The sequence below is a fragment of the Gorilla gorilla genome, chromosome 2, assembly GCF_029281585.2.
Source record: "Gorilla gorilla gorilla isolate KB3781 chromosome 2, NHGRI_mGorGor1-v2.1_pri, whole genome shotgun sequence".
Classification (NCBI taxonomy): Eukaryota; Metazoa; Chordata; class Mammalia; order Primates; family Hominidae; genus Gorilla; species Gorilla gorilla.
The window spans coordinates 27498414-27522421 of record NC_086017.1 but is presented as its reverse complement, the minus strand read 5'-3'; the positions used below and the strand labels follow the sequence as shown (position 1 = coordinate 27522421).

Here is a 24008-nt window from a genome sequence, read left to right as displayed (position 1 = left end):
AGATGATTACTTTTGGGAGCAGAACGATAGGTATGGCAAAGTTGAGCATACTTTAATGGATAGTTCTAAAGTTTTTCTTCATATAAAGCATTACAAGTTTTTTTCAAACATTATATTATATTTTATTTTATTTTTCTAGAGATGGGGTCTTGAAATCCTGGGCTCAAGCAGTCCTCCTGTCTTGGCCTCCCAAAATGCTGGGATTACAGCAGTGAGCCATCACACCTGGCCTGTTAAAGAAATTTTTGTGCTTCCTTTGCCTTGTAAATCTTCTAATTCAGCAGTTCCCAACCTTTTTGGCACCAGGGATTGGTTTCATGGAAGACAATTTTTATATGGACGGTGGGGGGAAGGGTAGGGATGGTTTCCAGAAGAAACTGTTCCACCTCAGATCATCAAGCATTAGTTAGATTCTCATAAGGTGCAGGCAACCTAGCTCCCTTGCATGCGCAGTTCACGGTAGGGTTTGCATTCCTATGAGAATCTAATGCTGCTGATGATCTTACAGGAGGCGGAGCTCAGGTAAGTCATGCGACTGATGAGGAGCAGCCGTAAATACGGAGGAAGCTTTGCTGGCTGGTCTGCCACTCACTTCTTGCTGTGTGGCCTGGCTTCTAACAGGCCACCTACCTGAACCAATCCATGGCCTGGGGGTTGGAGACCCGTGTTCTAATTTGTAATATGTTTGACATTTTCGTGAAATCTAATCCTGTTTGTCATGCCTTTAGGGTTTATAATTTCATGTTGGATGATCCAGTGGTCTTTTCTTTCTTTAAAAGCGTGTTACATGTCACATATGTTGATAAAGCTGGCAGTTTTGCCAAAACATTTCCGAAAACAACTATTTTTCCTTGGTGAAATTCTGTGTGGGAAAATAGAAATCTCTAGATGAGAGTAACTTAATTTTTTTGTATAGTTTTCTTTTGAATTTCCTCCTGATATGTATTTATCTGACATGGCAAATTACATTATTAAAGTCATAGTTACATTGTACAATTTTAATTTGTAGTTTTTGTGTTTAGAACATACATGACTTGTTAAGTTGAACCAGGTAACCAGAGTGGCGTATTTGTACTTGAATGTGCATTAAACAATTGGAAAAATTCTTGTGCAATAAATCTTATTCATATGTATAATATGAGAACTTTTTCTTTGTTCAGAAATGCCTATTATGCCTAACAAAAAAGGAAAGAACTACCCATGTATTCTGCCTCCAGTTAGTTAATGGTATGAAGCCCTTCCTGAAATACTTTACTATAGGTCTAAGAGTAATACTATGTCTTATGTGTGGGCTCTCAGAGTAGCTTCTTTATAATTATGACAAGTAAAAGTACAGCCAAAGGTCACGGTAAACACAAGATTTCTTTCATGCCTCATCCATTTTGTGGACAGCATATGAAGTAGTTTGGGTCCCTGCACTGATGTTTTAGTAGAACAATCCAGGTTGTTCTCATGGAAGTGTTTCAAATCTCTTTCTGCCTACCTCCCATGTGGTTGCAAAATTTGGATGTATTTGAATTCTGGACTAATTAAATAGATCCTTATTAAATTTAGAGTTTGCAAACAAAAAAGGGGACCCTGTTGTACTTCAGGGATTTCTTAGGCTGTTACATAATAGTGATATATAGGAGCCTTTAATAATACTAAATACTACAGTGACTTGATACAGTGTCTCAGTATTGACCATCTTAGTACTGATATTGTTCATAGAAACAGTAAAAACCAAACAACATAGCAATAACAACAAAAACAATATCACACAAATTATATAAAAGACATGCCTTAGATCCTGTATTTGACTTTAGTTTGGCTATCTAAATGAGTATTAAAAAGATCATATATAGGAAAGCCTTTTACTAAAAAGTGAATAGCCAGGCACTGTAGCTCACGTCTGTAGTCCCAGCACTCTGGGAGGCTGAGGCAGGAGGATCACTTGCGCCCAGGAGTTTGAGATCAACCTGAGGAACATAGGGAGATCCTATCTCTACAAATATAAAAATAAAAAAAATCAGCCAGATATGGTGGTGTGTACCTGTGGTCCCATGCTGAGGAGGGAGGATTGCTTGAATCTAGGAGATTGAGGCTGCAATGAGCCGTGATCACCCGAGTGCACTCCAGCCTGGATGACATAGCAAGACCCTGTCTTAAAAAAAAAAAAAAAGCAAATATACATATGTTCTAGAGTGATTGTATCAGATCTCTTTAAGTCATCCTCAGTACAGAGTACCAAAAAATGCATCTAAAGAAAGAACATTTAGATGAGGATAAAATTGATAAATTAAAACTTTTAGTATAACTGATAAAAGTGTTTCCTTCAGACTTTTTTCTATTGTTTCCACACCCTAGCAGGCTTTTTCTTAATGTAAGACTTTTAGACTAACAGTTTTCAAACAAGGTTGGTGTTGCTCCATAAGGAAGTTTCACAAATCGGTTTGGGATTTTCACTTGTCACGAATGTGAGAGTGTTTTTGGCATTTAATGGATGGGGACCAGATATGCTAGGTATTCTGCAATGCAAGGGTCAGCTAGTCTCAGACTACAGATTGTCCCAAGTACCAGAAAACTTTTGAATATCTACTTGACCAAACTCTATTCAAAGATAAATCAGTAATACTTCACTATATAAAAATATTGATAAGTTTTTATAAAATGAAGAATCTGATAATTTAGGAGAAATTTGTGTGGAGGGGAAGCTTAAGTAAAATAAATTGGCTCAATATTAATGTATAATGTACTTCACATATTCTTTCCACTTCCTAATTTATAGTGTTTCTAAGTAGATATTTAGTTGAAAAGTTTTCAGTTCAGTAATACAGTTACTGAGAGCTAAACAATTGCAAATACACAGCAGGATTTTAAGACTTCTTTTAACAACAAAGTTAATTTAAGATTTGTGCACCTCATTAAATTTTATCAATTAACAAGGATTTTAAAAAAATAATTCATGATTGTCATTTTGAATATTGAAGTTTCGTTTTTTAGAATAATAATAATAAATGCGTTAAAATTGCGTATTAAAATTACTTTTATGTTGCCCAGTGTTCAGTATTATTCTGGTCTTGTTTCCAATAATCTATTATAAAACATCTCTGTAACTTCTTGTATTACATTTCTTTACCTGTTCCATTTACCTTCTGTTTTAGGAGGGTGTGGTCTCTGTTGCATTATACAAACTTCATGTATGTAACGCCTTGACAGTGTGGCAGGAATTCTGGGATAGATAGTAGTCATACTGTCCCACATTTTAGCAATCTCCTCAGAGATTGGATACCTTTACTTTGTTCATATCCGTGGATCCCAACTCATTGTTTTTTTTTTTTTCTGTAACTTTTTCATTATATGGAAATAGGCCCTAGGAAAGGTTGAAATATCTCTATTTTACTCTCAGACTTGATTAATGGTTTGGATATAGAATTCTAGATTGTAGATAATTTTATTTTAGATATTAAAGGCTTCGTTTCACAACATTCACCGTTACTCCTGAGAAATCCATTGCCACTTTTTTTTGTCCACCACTTTTTTTTTCCTGGCTATATATGGCTTGTTCTTAATATTCTAGAAGGCTTTAGGATCATTTCTTTATCTCTGAAATTCTATGATAATATGTCTTAGAATGGGTTTTATTCATTTTTTTAATGAATCTTCAGAGGACCCTTTTAAGAGCAAATGTCTTTCAGTTTGGGATGTTATCTTGAATTATTTTCTTTTCCTGTTTTTGTTTTTTTTTATCCCTCTTTTTCCCTCAGTTCTCTTAGTTGGAGATTCAGCACCAGTGTAGAAGTGGGATGTGTGAGGTTGAGTCATTGCCTGATTGTGGGCAGAATGATTTGCTTCTTAGTGTCTTTTCTGATGTGTTCTGTTATGAGTAACTTCTTTTGATAAGTTATTCATCTGTTTTCCAAAAATTTGTGATCTTCCTTCCGTTTTTCTCTCCACTTCCACTTTTTTGTCCTTGTGAAATACACCTTAAAAAATTATTAACTGCCATTTTAGTAGGGTTTTGGGAGGGAGAAGAAGTAATTTCATGTGGTTAATCTGTGTTTGGTGAACCAGTTGTTTTGTGTATTCATTTTGCAAGATGCAGCTCTTGAAAACTTTCTGTGATTCTTCAGTTATCTTACCTCACCTCCTACATACCTTATTAGAGCACTTATTGTGCCACATTATAATTACTAGTTTATTGCTTATGATAAGAACAGGAATTGTCTTATTTTTATCAATGTTTTTGTGGAAAGCATATTTCTTTTTTTTAAATTATACTTTTAAGTTCTAGGGTACATGTGCACAACGTGCAGGTTTGTTACATATGTATTCATGTGCCATGTTGGTGTGCTGCACCCATTAACTAGTCATTTACATTAGGTATATCTCCTAATGCTATCCCTCCCCCCACCCCACAACAGGCCCCAGTGTGTGGTGTTCCCCTTCCTGTGTCCAAGTGTTCTCATTGTTCAATTCCCACCTATGAGTGAGAACATGCAGTGTTTGGTTTTTTTGTCCTTGCGATAGTTTGCTGAGAATGATGGTTTCCAGCTTCATCCATGTCCCTACAAAGGACATGAACTCATCCTTTTTTATGGCTGCATTGTATTCCATGGTGTATATGTGTCACATTTTCTTAATTCAGTCTATCATTGTTGGACATTTGGGTTGGTTCCAAGTCTTTGCTGTTGTGAATAGTGCTGCAGTAAACATACGTGTGCATGTGTCTTCATAGCAGCATGATTTGTAATCCTTTGGGTATATACCCAGTAATGGGATGGCTGGGTCAAATGGTATTTCTAGTTCTAGGTCCTTGAGGAATTGCCACACTGTCTTCCACTTTGGCTGAACTAGTTTACAGTCCCACCAACAGTGTAAAAGTGTTCCTATTTCTCCACATCCTCTCCAGCACCTGTTGTTTCCTGACTTTTTAATGATCACCATTCTAACTGGTATGAGATGGTATCTCATTGTGGTTTTGCTTTGCATTTCTCTGATGGCCAGTGATGATGAGCATTTTTTCATGTGTCTTTTGGCTGCATAAATGTCTTCTTTTGAGAAATGTCTTTTCATATCCTTTCCCCACTTTTTGATGGGGTTGTTTGTTTTTTTTCTTGTAAATTTGTTTAAGTTCTTTGTAGATTCTGGATATTAGCCCTTTGTCAGATGAGTAGATTGCAAAAATTTTTTCCCATTCTGTAGATTGCCTGTTCACTCTGATGGTAGTTTCTTTTGCTGTGCAGAAGCTCTTTAGTTTAATTAGATCCCATTTGTCAGTTTTGGCTTTTGTTGTCATTGCTTTTGGTGTTTTAGACTTGAAGTCCTTGCCCATGCCTGTGTCCTGAATGGTATTGCCTAGGTTTTCTTCTAGGGTTTTTATGGTTTTAGGTCTAACATTTAAGTCTTTAATCCATCTTGAATTAATTTTTGTATAAGGTGTAAGGAAGGGATCCAGTTTCAGCTTTCTCCATATGGCTAGCCAGTTTTCCCAGCACCGTTTATTAAATAGGGAATTGTTTCCCCACTTCTTGTTTTTGTCAGATTTGTCAAAGATCAGATGGTTGTAGATGTGTGGTATTACTTCTGAGGCCTCTGTTCTGTTCCATTGGTCTATATCTCTGTTTTGGTACCAGTACCATGCTGTTTTGGTTATTGTAGCCTTATAGTATAGTTTGAAGTCAGGTAGCATGATGCCTCCAGCTTTGTGCTTTTTGCTTAGGATTGTCTTGGCAATGCGGGCTCTTTTTTGGTTCCATATGAACTTTAAAGTAGTTTTTTCCAATTCTGTGAAGAAAGTCATTGGTAGCTTGATGGGGATGGCATTGAATCTATAAATTACCTTGGGCAGTATGGCCATTTTCACAATATTGTTTCTTCCTATCCAAGAGCATGGAATGTTCTTCCATTTGTTTGTGTCCTCTTTTATTTCGTTGAGCAGTGGTTTGTAGTTCTCCTTGAAGAAGTCGTTCACATCCCTTGCAAGTTGGATTCCTAGGTATTTTATTCTCTTGGTAGCAATTGTGAATGGGAATTCACTCGTGATTTGGCTCTCTGTTTGTCTGTTATTGGTGTATAGGAATGCTTGTGATTTTTGCACATTGAGTTTGTATCCTGAGACTTTGCTGACATATTTCTTAGATGAATGAAAACATAAACAAAATGCAGAAATGAGGTAGATAATAGATAACAACAGTACAATTTAGTCAGAAGGATTGAAATTATTTCTTATTTTAATCCTATTTCAATTAGTGTTTGATAGAGTTTTAAAAACTTAATGGAGATTTATTTCTTTTAGTAAAATATTAATACTGTTGTCATCTTGGGGTAATCAGAGAAATGTCTTTATATTAAAGCTAGATGACAAAGTAGTCATGAGAGTTTCATTGTAATGGAGAATCTTTCTTGATGCATTTAATTAGGAATTAAGATACAAGATATTGAAAAAAATAGAATGACTAGTGGATAGTTTTACGTGTTAAGGAGAGTATAACAATATCATATAATAAAGGGCAAAGAATACAGAAAAAGTCTTATTTTCTTCCATTAGCATATCATTTCAGTCATTCCAAATAGTAAAATAATAAATTCTAAGGAAACATCTTTTTGTTCTGTGAAAGCATGTCATATCCACAGACAAAAGGAAAACATCTGAAGCACAAGATTTGGTTAAAAAAATCTTTGTCACTCTCTTGATGAAATTTCGCCATCATAATTACCTGTTGTCTCTTTTTGGAAGTTTTCCTTTGATCATCATGTTTTGTTTAGTTTTATCGATTTTAACTTTAAAGGTAGGAAATATAATTGCTTTAATTTAAACTGTTTAACTCATGACTCCTCCTTTCATGTAAGTTAAAATTAGTGAATCAGCAAATAGGTATTGAGTACATACAAGACCCTGGTTGGTTTGCAGTGAAGTTGAAGAGATACTCACTTTAGGAAGGTATCTTTTCTTAAGAAGCTGTATGCATGTAAAGAGTGACAGGTGTAAGGATTAGGAGGATAGGAAATATCTCGAAATTGTATATGATCAGTTACCAATGAATGGCTCAAATGGAGTTTCTACTAGTTCAGCTATCTTTAGTAGAACGTTCACACATTCCTAAGTCATATCTTAGGCATGATGTGTATAAAGACAGAAAGGATTGATACTTGATAAAGTTACTTAACAGTGTTCTGAATTTTATTTTTGATAATCTGTCTTGGTAGCCATAGTCTGAGTTATCTGTAACTCAGACTGTTCATTTTTATGCTTGCGTTTGCTTACTTGTTAGAAATGTTCTTAAAATTGCATAGAATTACTTTGGGGATATTTATTTTTTACTTTTTGATCCCTATACATACTATGTAATCTTTTAATTAAACCATTCAAATTTTAAAAATTAGAGTTTCTACACCAAAAACATATAGATAGTAAGTTTCTGCTGTATACTAGTATTTTGCTTCATAAAACATGGTTGGCATTCTTTATTCTGTGTTCACGTATTTTCATTTAAATTCAACATTCATTTTCAAGAGTAGTTTCAGGATAAAATTAAATATATACTATATTTTTTCACTCAAATGAACTCATTTTCCCCACCTTGTGACTACTTCTTTAAAGTTTATTATTTTCTTGAGTGTACCACTTAGACCGTCTCTATCACTTCGTCTCCCCCACTTCCATCTTTTATTGTTTACTGTACTTTCTATGTTATACTGAATCTTGTATACACAAACAAAGTTTATGAAAAGCTCAAACCCAGTGCAGGAAGGTCCTAGAAAAAAAAGTATAATTATGTTATTGTATGAACTTTAAAAATGTTGTCTAGGAACCTAAAACTGCTTAACAGATGTGATTGCTTCATAGTTTCAAATTTATGCCAATCAGATTTGATAGGATTTGATCACACTCTAGTAGATTTATGAGATAAATTACAATATTGCATGACATACTTCAGATAGAAAAACATCAATATAAGTTGGATATGATTTCTCATTTAAGATAACAAGATAGTAATTTTTTTGAAATCAGATGGTTGCTACTTTGAGAGAATATTTATCAGTTTTTATGGAAATTAACAATATCTCTCATATTTTCTTCATGGTGACAAAAAGTATATTAAACTTTTGTTTTCATGTACAAATTTAATTGTAAATGAGAGGCATCTTGTTTGTATTTCGCAATAGATGACCTGTCAAATTTTCAAAGGCATGTAAAGAAATGGAGTTGGACTTAAAATAAATTTGGCTGCAGGAAAGGTTAACACAAGATGAAAAAACTTGTACTTGTGGTACTGAATTTCTTTAAGGTTTCAGTTGATATGTCCAAAGTCTTACTAGGATTTTTTTTTTTTTTCAAATATGTAGAAGTTTAACACCTCACATAACAAAGAAGATGGAAAAGAACTTAACTCACTAATGAAGTGACAGGTTCCCCCAGGGAAGTCAGAGTCAAGGAATTGGGAGTCAGGCTCTCAAGCCTGTTTGTTCTCATAGCAAGTGACAGAACTATTTATTTAAAAGCCCCCTGATGAGAGTATCTTTAACTTCATTCAGGAGATCTGCATGGTGGAGTCCTTCAGTTCATTTTTGAAATAAAAGCATGAGATCTCCTGAGAACTTGACTTGAAATTGTTACTAAATCAAGTAACTTGTGAAAAGAGGGTAGAATTTTTAGTGTCTTAGATTTACATTAAAAGTTTTTAGAATATGAAGACTGGCCAAACCAGTGATTTTAAAGAAGATAGGCCCTCACGTTTCAGGTAAGAATATTGTAAAACCTTTTAAATTTTTTAAGAAGAAAATTGTTCATTTTGTGGCTTAAATTTTTAAAATTTTAGAAAGTATAGGCTGGGTGCAGTAACTCATGCTTGTAATCCAAGCACTTTGGGAGGCTGAGGCAGGCAGATTGCTTGAGCCATGGGATCGAGACCAGGCTGGGCAATATGGCGAAACCCTCACTCTGCAAAAAAAAAAAATACAAACATTATCTGGGCATGGTGGCACATGCCTGTAGTCTCAGGTACTCGGGAGGCTGAGGTGGGAGGATCAACTGAGCCTGGTTAGGTAGAGGCTGCAGTGAGCTGAGATCATGCCACCATACTCCAGCCTGAGTGACAGGTGAGACCCTGTCTCAAAAAAAAAAAAAAAAAAAAAGAAAGAAAAGAAAGTACAGAAAATAAGTAGAACAGGCAAACGTGTATTTACCATGCGGAATTAGTATGCCACCACATGTATTTTTAAAGTCTTTCCTTTCCCAGAGATAACTGCCATACCGAAATTGGTTTATATCTTTCCTGTTTTTGTATTATTACTAGATTTATGTGTCCATTAACATTAAATGTTCTTAAAGGTTACCTAACTGAAATATTCCATTATTTGTTGTTATTCTATTATTTGCAATTTTTTTCCTCCTTAGCCATCGTTATTCCTAAACGGTTACTTGCTGTGATTTTTTACACCTGGTTGATTCATTTTAACTGTTGTGTAATATTTCATGATAGAACAACATCAAAACCATAATTTGTATACCTGTTTCTCTTTTGACAGACATTAAGGGTCAGGATACTTTGCATAGACTTCTTCCACAGATATACATGGAGCTCTGTAGGGTTCGGTGTTTTCAGCACACGGACAAGCTGCCATCAATTCTTATAGCATTGTATCCAGGTTCTGGCACTAGGCAGCATCCTTAGGCAATTTGATGCCACTAGAGCAGTATATTGCTTTCTTTTTTCTTATTGAATTTCCTGTCTTTACAGGCCGATCCACTGTTTCCATTCCTGGCAAAGAAGCCTGCAGACAACACTGTCATGCTTTTCTTTTCAACAGATGTCCTCTGACTCCTCCCAACCTCCTAGTACAAAAAACATAAAAATCTTTGTATGTTTTGCATCTGTTTAAAAAAGATGCCTTTAAAAAGTAGGTGTTTTCTAGTTTTTATATTTTTGCTTTATTGTAACCTGTGGGAGGCTAGGACCTGTGCTATTTGGAGTTTATTTTGCCACAGCAACGTGTGTGCTTGATCTGTGCATAAATAAGACATGGTTTTGCTTAATATGAACAATATGATTTTGTGCCCAGGTATATAATTCTTTCAGTTAACAGTGAACTCTTGAGTATTGAAAAAAATACATTCTTATTTTGTGAACATTTTGGAATGTTTTTAGACATTTTAAAAAATTGTATAATATAAGTTGCATTCTTTAGGTTCAAATCTATATTATCATTTTCACTAGTTCAGCTAATTTAATTTTAAGGTGTTTTATATTTTGCAAAAAATCATGTATTTGGTAGAAGTCATATATTTAAAAGTATATTTAAACATCTATTACACACTTAAGATTTGGGTTGTGGTGCACTCTCAAACCATTAAAGAGAAAGCTGTCAATTTATGAAATTCTTTGTATGCCCAACAGCTTGAAGCTGGCTTATAGAATGCCGAATGTTAGACTATCAGTTTTATTAACTCTTTCACTTAAAGTATTTCTTCTTGAAATAAAAAAGAAGCTTAAGTGAATTGCTAGGTCTGGATCATTTACTGAATGTCAGTAGTTTCAGAAAGCTGAAAAATGTTTATGCTGTGTAATAAACAGATGCTGCTCTCATAGTGCAATACGTTATGTACCAAAAATGATCTCTGTTTTAATCATAGATGCTGATTTAATGAGACAAGGCTAGCTTAACATCAAAAATAGATTTAGGATGTAATTTTTGCTTTTTGTATGTTTTTTCTACATAATTAATAGACATACCTTTTAACATCATTATCAGATTTGGGGGAGAATGTTTATTTCTTTGATTTTCACATCTATTTTTGAATTCACAGGAGTTTGTAATTGTCCTGTAAACCCATTCAAAATAGCTATTAAAATGCCTTAAAGAAGATGCCTTGTTTTGTACTTTATTAAGTCTACTTTGCTTGAAATTCATATAGTTCTCAACTTTTCCACCTTTTTTTGATTAAGGATATTGAATATTTTCTACAATTTGTGGGACACTTTGGGGGAGGCCGTCAATCAGTGAATTCACTATTGTGAGATGATGATGCTTGAGGTTTAAAATCTCTGTCACTCAGTGTGCTTGGGTTGCCTTTTTGGTTTGCTGTCCAGAGTCACTGGAGTCTTTTTTCATCTACGAGAGAAGCACTTTGCTAGGCTCTGCTTTCTTGTTCACTTAATTTATTCCACGAGCACCCTCAAACTTGACTGCAGTTGCTGACTTTGAGTCCTTCTGCATCTGTATTGTACATCTTTGATTGACATGTTTGCCTTTACATATGGTCAGATAATTTTATATTTGGAAAAATATTCTTATTGTGTGTTTTATTCGACCGAACCTAGCAGAGTTAAATGTAGTTTGGATGCATTGGGAAGAATTAATGATTGGAAGATACGGAGTTGGTAAATTATTTATTCTGGCCCTAAGGAAGCTGAAAAGCTGAGTGAAAGACTAATAAATCATTTGTGGTAGTGCTGGTTGTCACTTCCAATTATTTTAGACGGTTTTGTGATAAACTGCAGCACCTGCTAGATATCTGCACACCCTCCCTTGATGCTAGTGGTGCAGCTTGTTTAGTCGATTATCAAAGGCAAGTTTGTGTAAAGTTTATTTAGGTTGGAAAGGAAATTACTCTTTTTGAGTCAATTCTGTTGCTTTTCCTCATTGTTTTGAATGCTATGAAAGGATTTCCCTGACATGGCCGGGAATCTGGAATATGCCTACTACTTTAGCCAGGAAAGACTATCTTTATCCTTTGTTAAATACTTGAAGAATTGAGCTTCTTTATTATTCCCAGACTAATTAAAAACTACATCAACTGAGATGATTAGTATGCTAAAGATCAAATCATCATTTTGGTACCAATTGATAGAGAACCACTGTTGCTGCTTGACCAGACTTTTTTCTTCATTCTTTGTTTTTAAAGGCTGAGATTTTGTAACTACTATCCTAAAAGGTAGTGAGATCCCCCTTTCCACTGTTCCTGAACTCTGCTGCTGAGGTTCTTGAAGAGGCAGAGAAGAATTGGAAAGAAAGCACAGCCTAGACTCGTCTGGTTCTAGCAATCTTGAAACAGGACTACTCTAAAACTTCTTGGAAAATAAATTACGGACACCATATAATGTGCATGCTTTATGTTTGGAATCAGCTCTTTGGTTTCTGTCAAGAGTTTAATAATAATTTGTGTTCGAGCCCAGAACATTAGGTTTGTTTTTACATGTTCAGAGTGATTTGGTTTTCACTGAGTTTTTCAGCTTTAACGTAAAAACATGAGACAGTCTGGCCGGGCGTGGTGGCTCACTCCTGTAATCCCAGCACTTTGGGAGGCCGAGGTGAGCAGATCACCTGAGGTTAGGAGTTCAAGACCAGCCTGGCCAACATAGTGAAAACCCATCTCTACTAAAAATACAAAAAAAATAGCTGGGCATGGCGGCGTGTGCCTGTAATCCCAGCTATTTGGGAGGCTGAGGCAGGAGAATCTCTTGAACCCAGGAGGCGGAGGTTGCAGTGAGCCGAGATCGCGCCATTGCACTCCAGCCTGGGCAACAAGAGGGAAACTCCATCTCAAACAAACAAACAAACAAAAAACATGGGACAGTCGAGAGGACTGTTAAAGATATATACCTTGAATAATCTTGATACGTGGTCTTGTATTCATTGAGTTGCATTTTTACTCACTGACATGCTTCTCCTCATCAAACATTTATTAAAGCTTATATGTGCCAGCCCCCTGAAACAATTACTACTATAATAACAACTCTTTTTAGAGGTTAGTATGTGCCATGTACCATTCTTAGCATTTTTATATGTATTAACGTATTTTAATATGACAGCCCTATAAGATATTTATTATTCCTATCCTTATTTTACCAAGGAGCCCTATGGAGTGATAAGGCAATAGTGATTTAGTTTTTTTCTTTAGGGGCTACAGAAGGTGGGAAACATTCATGGTAAATCTTAGTTAATTAGGTTTAGGAATTTCAATCCAAGTAGTATAATAATTATCATTTATTGAAGATTTAATTTTGTATTTTGTACTATATATATTATTTCACTTTTAACCCCTGAATTATAAATGATTATTATCTTCTTTGTCATTGTATTAGTCCATTCTCATGCTGCTATAAAGAACTGCCTGAGACTGGGTAATTTATAAAGGAAAGAGGTTTAGTTTACTCCTAGTTCCACAGGGCTGGGAAGGCCTCAGGAAACTTAAAATCATGGTGGAAGGGGAAGCAAACTCGTCCTTCTTCACATGGTGGCAGGAAGGAGAAGTGCTGAGCAAAAGGGGGAAACTACCTTTTAAAAATAATCAGACCTGATGAGAACTCACTCACTATCATGAGAACAGTATGAGGGTAACCACCCCCATGATTAAATTACCTCCCACTGGGTCCCTCCCATGACACATGGGGATTATGGGAACTACAATTCAAGGTGAGATTTGGGTGGGGACACAGAACCAAACCATGTCAGTCGTGATGGTGAAATTGAATCTTAAAGAGGTTAAACTACTTGCCCTGGGTTGTGCAACTTGGAGGTGGGGGAGCTGGGATTCGAGTCAGGATCTGACTGCCTCCACACTCTATTTAGGGATTACAAACCCTACTTCCTGTGGAACTTCGTAAGCCACAGAAAGTGGGGAGGAAAGTTGTCTAGTGGGCATCTGGGGAGCATTGACAGCAGTGGGACCAGAACTATGAATCTAGTGATTTTTTTTTGAGGTAAGTTAAAAATCTAAATTTTTATGTGAAATGTTCAGTTTAAAAAATCTTGGCAGTTTACGCAGAATGAATTGTTTGCTCACTGGAAGTGGCCTATGGATGCCAGTTTGAAACCCCTGCATATTGTCTCCCTTCTAGCTTTATCAAATTGAAAACTAGTGATAGTCTATGAAACAATATTAATAGATTATATTAGTAAAATTCCATCCTTTAGGGTAGTTAACAGACTAAATGAAACGTAATTATTTATTACCTTAGTAATTATGTATAGCTTGTTATACACCTCAAGAGATTTAGTTGAGTTTAATTTCAGGTTATGGGATACTAGTAATTCAAATATAAGCTGTAGCATAGAGTATAAAATCAAACAGTAAAAAAATCAAACTAGAATTTTGAAAATCTAAGCGGGTATTAAGTTATGGAAATGTTTATTGAAACACTTTTCTTCCCTCCCTGTACCCACCCCCCCATTCCTCTAGTGCTTTTATTTCCTCCTTTCTCAGCTCATACACATTTCTTTCCCTATGCTCTGAATATGTGGGAGATTTAAGATATATATATATCTTAAATATATATATATATTTTTAAGTGAAATGCCTTCATATATATATTTTTAAGTGAAATTATATATATATATTTAGTGAAATGCCTTTATTAGATTACAGGTAGAATTAAATCATATGTAGAATGTTGTTACTTTTAATAGAATATAACACAGTCAAAGGTCAAGGTTTTAGTAAATGGGGACCTGTTTGAAATAAAAGTCAGTGGTTGTTTATGGTTTTATTAAATGCGTTAATCTTAAAATACAAACTATTCCTGGAGACAACATGTATCATTTCATAAGTGTTTGAAAAAAAAAAATCAGACTAATCAGTTGTTAGAGGGTTCTTCCACAAAAAAGGTTTTGTCTTTTGAAAGACAAAAACTTAATACTTGTTATAAACTTACTATTTTGGAATTATTAAAAATAATTTTTCTGGCTGGGCACCGTGGCTCATGCTTGTAATCCCAGCACTATGGGAGGCTGAGGCCTGTAGATAGCTTGAGCCCACGAGTTTGAGACCAGCCTGGGCAACATGGCAAAACTCCATCACTACAAAAAATACAAAAATTAGCCAGGTGCGGTGGTGCATGCTTGTAGTCCCAGCTACTTGGAAGGCTGAGGTTGGAGGACCACTTGAGCCTGGGACGTCAAGGCTGCAGCCATGATTGTGCCACTGCTCTCCAGTCTGGACTCCCGTCTCATTAAAAAAAGAAAAAAGAAAAAGAAAAAAAATTTTTTCTTAGTGGATTCTCAAATCCTACCTTATAACAAAAGTAATTGCGTTGAAAATCAATGGTTCTTTCTAAAATAAAGGGCTTAATAAATTATGTTTTTTTTAAGTGAGTCCTTTAGCTCTTTAGAAATTAAATACTTGTTACTGACTTAATTTTTATAAGTTAGAGGCTTTTGACCTATAGCATTTCATTTGGTTAGTTCAGTTGCTCGAAGTATTTTGCTGCTTAGTGCTTTATATTTGTCTTTTTGTGGTAATATTCATAGCTTAGTAGGCTTGTTTTTAAAAGACATCATATTTGAGAGTTCAAATGCATCTCATTTACAAAGCTTTTCATCCAGCAGCTAGAAGTAAATTCTTCCTCTTCCTAACTTCTGTGTAGCTGACTGTATTTCTACAATGATTTTTTGTAGGCAACAGATGTACATCTCACACTGTCTTGTATTCATTTTTATATTTTTCTAACATTCACTAACTGTTGAGTGAATAAATGAAAAAAAATTCGGACTAATCAGTGGTTAGAGGGTTCTTCCACAAAAAGACGAAAGATCTAATACTAGTAATTGTTATAATGTTACTATTTTGGAATTATTAAAAATAATTTTTCTTGGTGGATTTTAATATCCTACCTTATAATGAAAGTCATTCCACCCAGAATCAGCACTTCTTTCTTTTGAGAGAACCGTTGGTTCTTAAATTAGATCTTAACTCCTATATAAGATCGTTACACAGGTAGGGCTTTTGTGAAAATTGATTTTACTAAGAAATCACTGAAGTTTATGGAGCAACAATTCTTCCAAATCTAAACATGTACTCGGTGTCCTACTTAATAAGTAATGGAGATTTACTATGTTCAGACTTTTCAAGTCTAACTTGAAGGGTAAATACTGCTAAATAAGTATCAATATACAATATTGCAGTTCTAAAATGTTGCAAAAATTAATGAATTATTTGAGTGCTTATAATTAAATGATGCTTGGGAAATCTGAAGGAGAAAAATTTTAGAAATGCTGATTCTAGTATGTTACTCTATAGATAAAAGGTAATTCAGAATGCTAGAGGTGGATGGGTGCTTAGAAGTTATCTTCTAAAATCTTCTTTGTCAGTAGGAAACAGAAGTTTTGGGAGATAAATAATTGGACCAAGGTCATAAGACTGCAGTGTATCTAATGCTAATTACTAATGTGTGCTCAACACGTATTTTTATGAGTAAAGGAAATACTTTATGTATAGGGAGTTGCTGAAAAATTTGTCATGTGTAGTTCAGCAAAGTTACTGCAAAACCAGTTGCCATGAATGTTCAAATTAGAAAATAGAATTATTGCCTTCCCTAAAAATATTTATACTTTGAAGAGATGAACTTAGAAGACATAATACTTTTAAAAACATGGCAATGTATAGAAAGATGAAATAGAATGGGTTCTATTTAGCTTTGTTTCTAGCAGCACTTTGACTGCATAATTGGAAGGTATCTTTGGATAAGCTTTTTGGAAACTTTTCTAGTTGGAAAAGGATTTCAGCTGGAGTGTCTAAAGGGTCACACACACAAAAAACCCTCTATATTAAAATAAAATGTGTCCAAGCTTTAAAGAAAAGATCTCAGAGTTTGCAGATGATCCTAAAATTGGAGCTAGGGGAAATAATGAGGAACAATGCAATCAGATTCAAAAAGATTTGGATTGTTTAGGTGATTGGGCCAGCAGATGGCAAATGCAGTTCAGTGTAGACAAATGTAAAATAATTATCTTAGGAACAAAGAACCAATCATACAGCACACTGATCAGGAAAAAATTTGTGAGTTATTGTAGGAAAACCATTGAAACAGTTAACCCGGTGCACAGCTGCAGCAAAAAAGGCAAGCAAGAAACTAAATTAGCAGACGGATAGAATATAAAGCAAGAGGCAATACTTATAGTGTATTAAGAAACTTGCTAGACCCCATCCAAATTACTCAGTCTACTGTTGGTTGATAGAATTACTTTAGGAAGAGTACGTTTTTGCCTTGGAAATACACTGGAAGTGGTACCAAACAAATCTAATAAAATGATGTTAAAGAGATTTGCAGTAATTTTTATCAACTTTAAGTTTGCAAACTTTTATAAAGATATGAGCGAGACACTGAGTCAAAGTAAAGACACTTCAGTTCTACTACAAAGAGTTGGTCTTCCAAGAGGACATGTGGTTTTCATTGCCTGGGGCCTTACTAGGCCCCTTTCTAGGTTAAGTAGGAGGCTGCTTCTCACCTCTCAAGATTAAGGAAGCCTAAAGGCTAGCACAAGGCCCTTCTGTAGTTTAAGAGTTGCACCTTGACAGCTAGAAAGACCATGGGCATGAGGCTAAGAGCTGCCACTGAGATGCTTCCTCCTGGCCTTAACCGTTTTTTTTTCCTTTCTTCTTCCCTTTTTTTTTTTTTTTAAATAGCGGGGCTTTCCGGTAAAAACCAGAAAGCCTGGTAGACAAATTCTAAAAGAGCCTGTAACCTTTGATTCAGTAACATAAGTTCCAGGCTTCATTCAAGGCTGTGGAGGCAAACATTTTCTATGATTTGCCTTCCTTGATTCCTGTCCAAGCTGGATTTTCCAACCTTGTCTCAGTGTTGTGAACTATCTAGTACCTAGCCAATAAATTCCTTTTTGACTTAGATTCACTAGAATATATGTCTGTTGTTTATATTCAAGAGCCTTAACTGGTACAGTGGTAGTGTTCTGTTCTTCTAGCCTTGTTTCTTGAATTGTTTTCTTTTGTCCTATAATGTGTTCGCTTTGTTTTGAGTGGTGTCTTATACTAAATCATTTTTGGGATGAGAAGAAAGCTGAAATGCAAATTGTCCTCTTCGTCTCTCTCTGCCTCTCTTTTTGTCTGTCCCTCTCTCCCTCCCCATCAGAATGCAAAAGAGGTGAAAAGAATTTGTATCCATACCATCAGCATCTGTAATTCTTTTGTAAAATTTAACTTTATCCATGCAATTGAATATTCAGTGTTACTGTTGAAAAATGGCCTTTGGTATCGAGATCTGTTTTAAGAATGTTTGCATTTTTTAATACATTATATTAGGTATCTCTAAAAATCATTTTCTGGCTGGGCACGGTGGCTCACACCTGTAATCCCAGCACTTTGGGAGGCCGAGGTGGGTGGATTACGAGGTCATGAGATTGAGACCATCCTGGCCGATATGATGAAACCCCGTCTCTACTAAAAATACAAAAAGATTAGCTGGGCCTGGTGGTGTGTGCCTGTAATCCCAGCTACTGAGGAGGCTGAGGCAGGAGAATTGCTTGAACCCGGGAGGTGGTGGTTGCAGCAAGCTGAGATCATGCCACGGCACTCCAGCCTGGGCCACAGAGTGAGACTCCATCTCAGGAAAACAAACAAACAAACAGAAAACAGAAAATGATTGTTAGAAAGTTCAGTGTAAAAATGCATTTTTCCATTTATTCTAAAGATGTTGGGTTGTTGTAAGACTGGATTACTTGTGTTTTATAAGTTTTTTATATGAAAAATGGGATTTTTTTTGCATCTATTACTTTTTCATTTAATAGTATATTGTGAGCAGAAAATATAAGCCTATATCATTTCTTTTAATAGTTGCATAACATTCTGTTATTATATAGATGTACTATATATTTTTTAACCAGTTCCCATAGATGACTATTTGGGTTATTAGAATTTTCCACTGTTACATATACTACTACAGTCAAACTACTTTTTAATAATGTTTGCGTATATCCCTCGTTATTTCCATAGGCTAAATTCCAGAAATGGACTTACTGGTTAGAAGGGTAATTACAAGTCTCTGGATACTTACTGCCAAACTTTACAAGTTTCATTTCCACCAGCAATTTTGATTCCTGGATTTTTTACATCAATACTCGTATTAATACTTAAAAAGAAAACATCTCTGCTAATTTTATAAGAGAAAAGTAGTTTCTTGTTGTAATGTACCCGTTTTTAGTGCTATTGACCATTTATATTTATTTTATAATTCACTTCTTAATACCATTTACCTGTTACTCAGGTAGTTTTCTCATATTTAATTACTATATTATATATTAAGATCAGTCTTTTGTAGTATGTCGTCAGTATTTTTTTTCTGTGTTTGGTTTTTTTTTAAACTAGTGAGTTGAGGAATTTGGTTTTATTTGTTTGGATTTGTTTTATTTTTGGGTCATATAACCATTTTAAATTTTTATGTAATCAAATATATATTGTTCTACATAAAAATTTTCATCTTTAGTATTTAAAACTTAAAAAATACCTAATAAAGTTTTAATTGATCTAGGATTTTAAAATTATCAGTTTTGGGACTTATATTCTGTATTTTCTATGTATTGGCTTTGCAGACCTCATTGTACATACAAAATTACAATCATGAATGTAAAGGAAAGCACACTGGAACTGCTTGCAGCTGACTGCGACCTTGAGTCTCAGCTTCTGCATCTGTGAAATGAAGATACTGGTCTGGCACAGTGCTGTTCATTCCATTTTTTTGCCCATGAACCCCAGTAAGAAAATGTAAATCACAACCACGGACACTGATGTACATAAACACATACAAGTATATGTATGTGTGTATATACACATACTGTGTTTCTACTTTTTGTGTGTCATGCCATACATATCATGCCATGCAGTGCCAGATATTATTTTAAAAAAACCTCACTAAATTGCTTTCCTTACCTATTAAGGGGTGTTACAATTTGAGAAACACTTGTCCAGTGGATCTTTAATTGGACACTCAGATGCCTTCTGGGACTGACCAGATAACAGTTGCAAATAACTTAGCACTTTAGCTAATCAGAGGGCTTGGGTTCTATCTAAAGGTATTCAAATTAAAAGAGTAAAGCAAAGCACTTTCTTAGGTCAGCAGACATTTTCAAGTGGAATTCAGCCTTCACATTCGGGACCCTATCCTACTCTAGAGAAAAAAATCAAATACATAAAATATTGGCTCATTACTCTGTCAAATTGCTGTAAAATATTTTAAACAGTTCATGGTCAGGCAGTGAAATCAGACTATACTTTTAATAGCATTGGTCTGGTTGCTGATATTCAAGTGCTTTCCAGGTAACCTCCTCCTCTAAACTTCTTTGGCACTGTGACAACTTCTAGCCGTGAAAATTAGGAGATAAAATGGCTTAACTCAGTTTTCCTGATTTAATGAGAAATAATGTCTGTGATAGGATCTGAGAAGATAAATATGAAAGAGATAATTCCAGGTATCTGAGTTACTCTCAAGGCTGGTGTTAAAGGAGAAAGTGGGCTGGGTGTGGTGGTTCATGCCTGTAATCCCAGTGCTTTGGGATGCCAAGGTGAGAGGATTGCTTGGGGCCAGGAGTTAGAGACCACCAACCTGGGCAATGTAGCGAGACTCTGTCTCTACAAAAAATTAAAAAATTAGCCGGACATGTGGTGCATAGCTGTAGTCCTAGCTACTTGGGAGGCTGAGATGGGAGGATTACTTGAACCCAGGAGTTTGAGGATGCAGTGAGCTATGATTGTGCCACTGCACAGCAGCCTGGGCAACAGAGTAAGACCCTGTCTTTAAAAAAAAAGGGGAGTTGAGGGAGATAGGTGAACTTTGTCCTTTCCATTTCAAATGAAGGTGATGCACTATCCTAGCAACTGTGTCCAAAAACACTTTTAAGAAGATGCTGGCCAGGTGCGGTGGCTCATGCCTGTGATCCCAGCACTTTGGGAGGCTGAGGTGGGCAGATTACAAGATCAGGAGATCGAGACCATCCTGGCCAACATGGTGAAACCCCATCTGTACTAAAATATAAAAAATTAGCCAGCGAGGTGGCAGGCGCCTGTAGTCCCTGCTACTCAGGAGGCTGAGGCAGGGGAATCGCTTGAACCTGGGAGGCGGAGGTTGCAGTGAGCTGAGATCGTACCACTGCACTCCGGTCTAGTGAGAGAGCAAGACTCCATCAACAACAACAAAAAAAAGATGCTAATGAATAACTAGGGAAAAATCATACAGAAAAAGTTCAATGTCTGTGAACAAATACAGCAGCATTTGGATATCTACCAATACAGAAGCATTTGGATATCTACCAAATCTCTTGTGTCTGTGTGTACACACACAAAATTATTTTTTGACTTGATTTTCTGGTTTTGGGGATAAGACTGTATATACTTCGAAGATTCTGTGATGTATAACCATTAAGTCTCACTTTTGGTGACTTAGGTAATTGTAATGGAACCATGGAGCCATTAGACTCCAGATGGGACTTTAATCTGGCTTCTGATTGAGCGGAGTGTCCTTGTAGAGTCTCTTAGCATCTGTTTGGGAAATGTATGCGACATTATTCAAAATTTGTACAAATTAACCCACCCTTGGGTTATAATTCAATTTTTCTTTATTCAGAAGTGTATTATAAATATTTTTATGCAATCAGATTAAACTAGCTTATACGTGTTATTTATTTGTCTATTAAGTGGTCATGTAGATTTTTGTGACTGAGCTTTTAGTGGATTAAGAAAGCTTACGTTAGCCTTCTAAAGATTGTAATTTGTTTTTAAAATGTTGTTTATTAAAGCTATTTCCAAGTTTCAAATAGCTTTCACATAGGTACTTATTTTTGAGAGACTATTTAAAAATACTAAAAATTATGGTGGTTCCGCCTTTTAATAATAGAAACTCCCAAATAGTCTGCCTTATTCCAGAATGAAGTTTATTTTTTCCATACAATGGAAACTATAGGTAGGGGAGCTTCTAGGGCTTTATCTCCAAGCACTATATGAGCAAGGTTATCAGCCTGACTTACCTGTCTTTTTAAATTTATCTTCAGGCTGGTTTCCTTCATGTTTATAGGATAGCTACTATCCGTAGCTAGAACAACAAACATTCTTCAGTTCCAGTAGGGAAACTGGAATTTTTCTCATTATTGGAGACTAAAAGTTGTTTCCTTCAGTTTTATTGGCCCCATTTAGATCACATGTTATCTCTGGACCAGTAACAATCACCGTGTGCTGTTTGGTTTAATTAAGTCTGGGTTTCTGAAGCACTTACTTGCAGGAAGGATGGTATTATAGCATTTGGTTCAGGATCTAGCCCAGGTACTTGAGGGAGACTGGGTAGGTCAGCTTCTCCTGAGTTATAGGAGGGGAAAGGTAAAAATGGATGTTGGATTTGCAACCAGTGGAGTCTCTTCTATAAGCATTATAAAAGTTCTAATCCACTCCTTGATCAATATTTTAGTCTCCTTCTCTTTTTGCATTTTTATTAGTACTATGGCTTTTAATTAATTATTTTCTTATTTACAGAACACAGAAATGAAAATCATGTTGTGGAAAGAAATACTGGTTAGGTATTTTGTAGTTGCTTGGGCTTTCTTTGTTATGTGGAGATTGGAAAAATTGTAAATATTGCCTGACACAGGTAAAGTGTAAGGAGATTGCATTATTAAATAAATGTTAGTGACATTTTCTCAGGAAACTGTCATACATCATCACTATTTGTCCCTCTGCCAAAGGAAGGCAGTATAATTCTGTGGGCCCAAATTCTCAGTGGTTTGTCTTGCCATGTGTAACTAGGTTTTTTTCAAGTATTAAAGTATAATTGTATAATTTATATATTGAAAGGTTTAATGACTGAGAATGAGAGTACTGGAAATGAAGAGTTCTAAATTGATGGCAGAAAGAGCTTATCCTGGATTTAAGTTAGGAAGGACTAAAAATACTGGTATGTAAGAAAAAAATTCCTCAGGTAATATTGGAGCAAATGTAAGTTTGAGGTTTGAATTGTCTGTCCCTGGTTGGTAGTATTTGTTTGCATGTTTTCCTGAAGGATGAAAGGCTGTGTTTTCCTGTCAATTCATCCAATGTTAATAAATTTCTTTAGCTCTTACATATGTCAAAGTGCACTACTACAAATACCACTAATTTGGAATTTGTAATAAATTGATTCAAAGTAGTTTTAAATTAAATAGGTTGATAAGCAACTAGCAGAATAGAAAAGGAATCTCTTTGCCTTTTTTAGGATTAAAAAACAAGGCATTCTAGATGCCTTCCTCTCCTTTATCCGTAACATCTAACAGGTGTTGTTGATTCTTCCTAGATGGTTATCTCTGGAATCAGCTCTTCTTATTCTGGTTAGACCTTATTTATCATTTGGACTCCCTAATCCCTGTGCCAGAATATTCATATGATACCTATTATTCAGCACCTTGACTTTTTCTTTTTGAACTTAGCTCCATGTGAGCACATAGATCCATGTGCTCACACAAATCCACTCGTTCTATTTTTAAAGCTTCATAGTATTCCCAAGTAGGGATGTGTAGTATATAATCTCAAAATAGTCTTTCCCAATGGTAGATCTCATTATGTTTTTGTTCTGGTTGCAGGTTCCCTTCCCCCTCTGTACAATGGTGATTCTCAGTCATGGGAGGGAACATTTGCTTCCTAAGGATGGGGAATCTGAATCTTGCATGGACCTTTTAAAACTCTGTCTCCCAAATTCTGATATACCTTCCTATTTGATGATTTCTCTTGTATTAAGAACCATAACTGGCTGGGCGCAGTGACTCACACCTGTAATCCCAGCAGTTTGGGAGGCCGAGGCAGGTGGATCACCTGAGATCAGGAGACCAGCCTGGCCAACATGGCAAAACCCTGTCTCTACTGAAAAATACAAAAATTAGTGGGGTGTAGTGGTGCATGCCTGCAATCCCAGCTACTCGGGAGGCTGAGGCACGAGAATCGCTTGAATCCGGAAGGTGGAGGTTGAGGTTGCAGTGAGCTGAGATTGTGCCACTGCACTCCAGTCTGGGTGACAGAGTGAAACCCTGTCTAAAAAAAAGCTATAACTGTCTCAGATATCGGAGTAGATAAAAGGTTGTAAACACCCTACTGGTCTTACTTTCTTGCCACGTGATTTAATAATTCTGAACAGATTGCCTTTTCCTTGGCTGGGAGTCTTCTGTTTTTTCTTCTCTTTACTTTTCTGCATTGACATATATTTTTACTATGCTTTTAATACCCTTCCCTTCCCCTATTCATCCTGAAGCTTCATCTCATGAGATATTTCCTGTTTTGGACTGCT

General features: G+C 35.7%; 1 protein-coding gene and 1 non-coding gene across 36 annotated transcripts in view; one reads left to right on the top strand and one right to left on the bottom strand.

Moving 5' to 3' along the window:
• Positions 1–24008, top strand: part of TBC1D5 (TBC1 domain family member 5) — a 588093-nt gene that overhangs the window by 55734 nt on the left and 508351 nt on the right. The gene's annotated exons all lie outside the window — the stretch shown is intronic.
• On the bottom strand, positions 17387–17450 carry LOC115934166 (U7 small nuclear RNA). The gene has a single exon (XR_004069994.1). It is a non-coding gene; the product is annotated as a U7 small nuclear RNA (small nuclear RNA).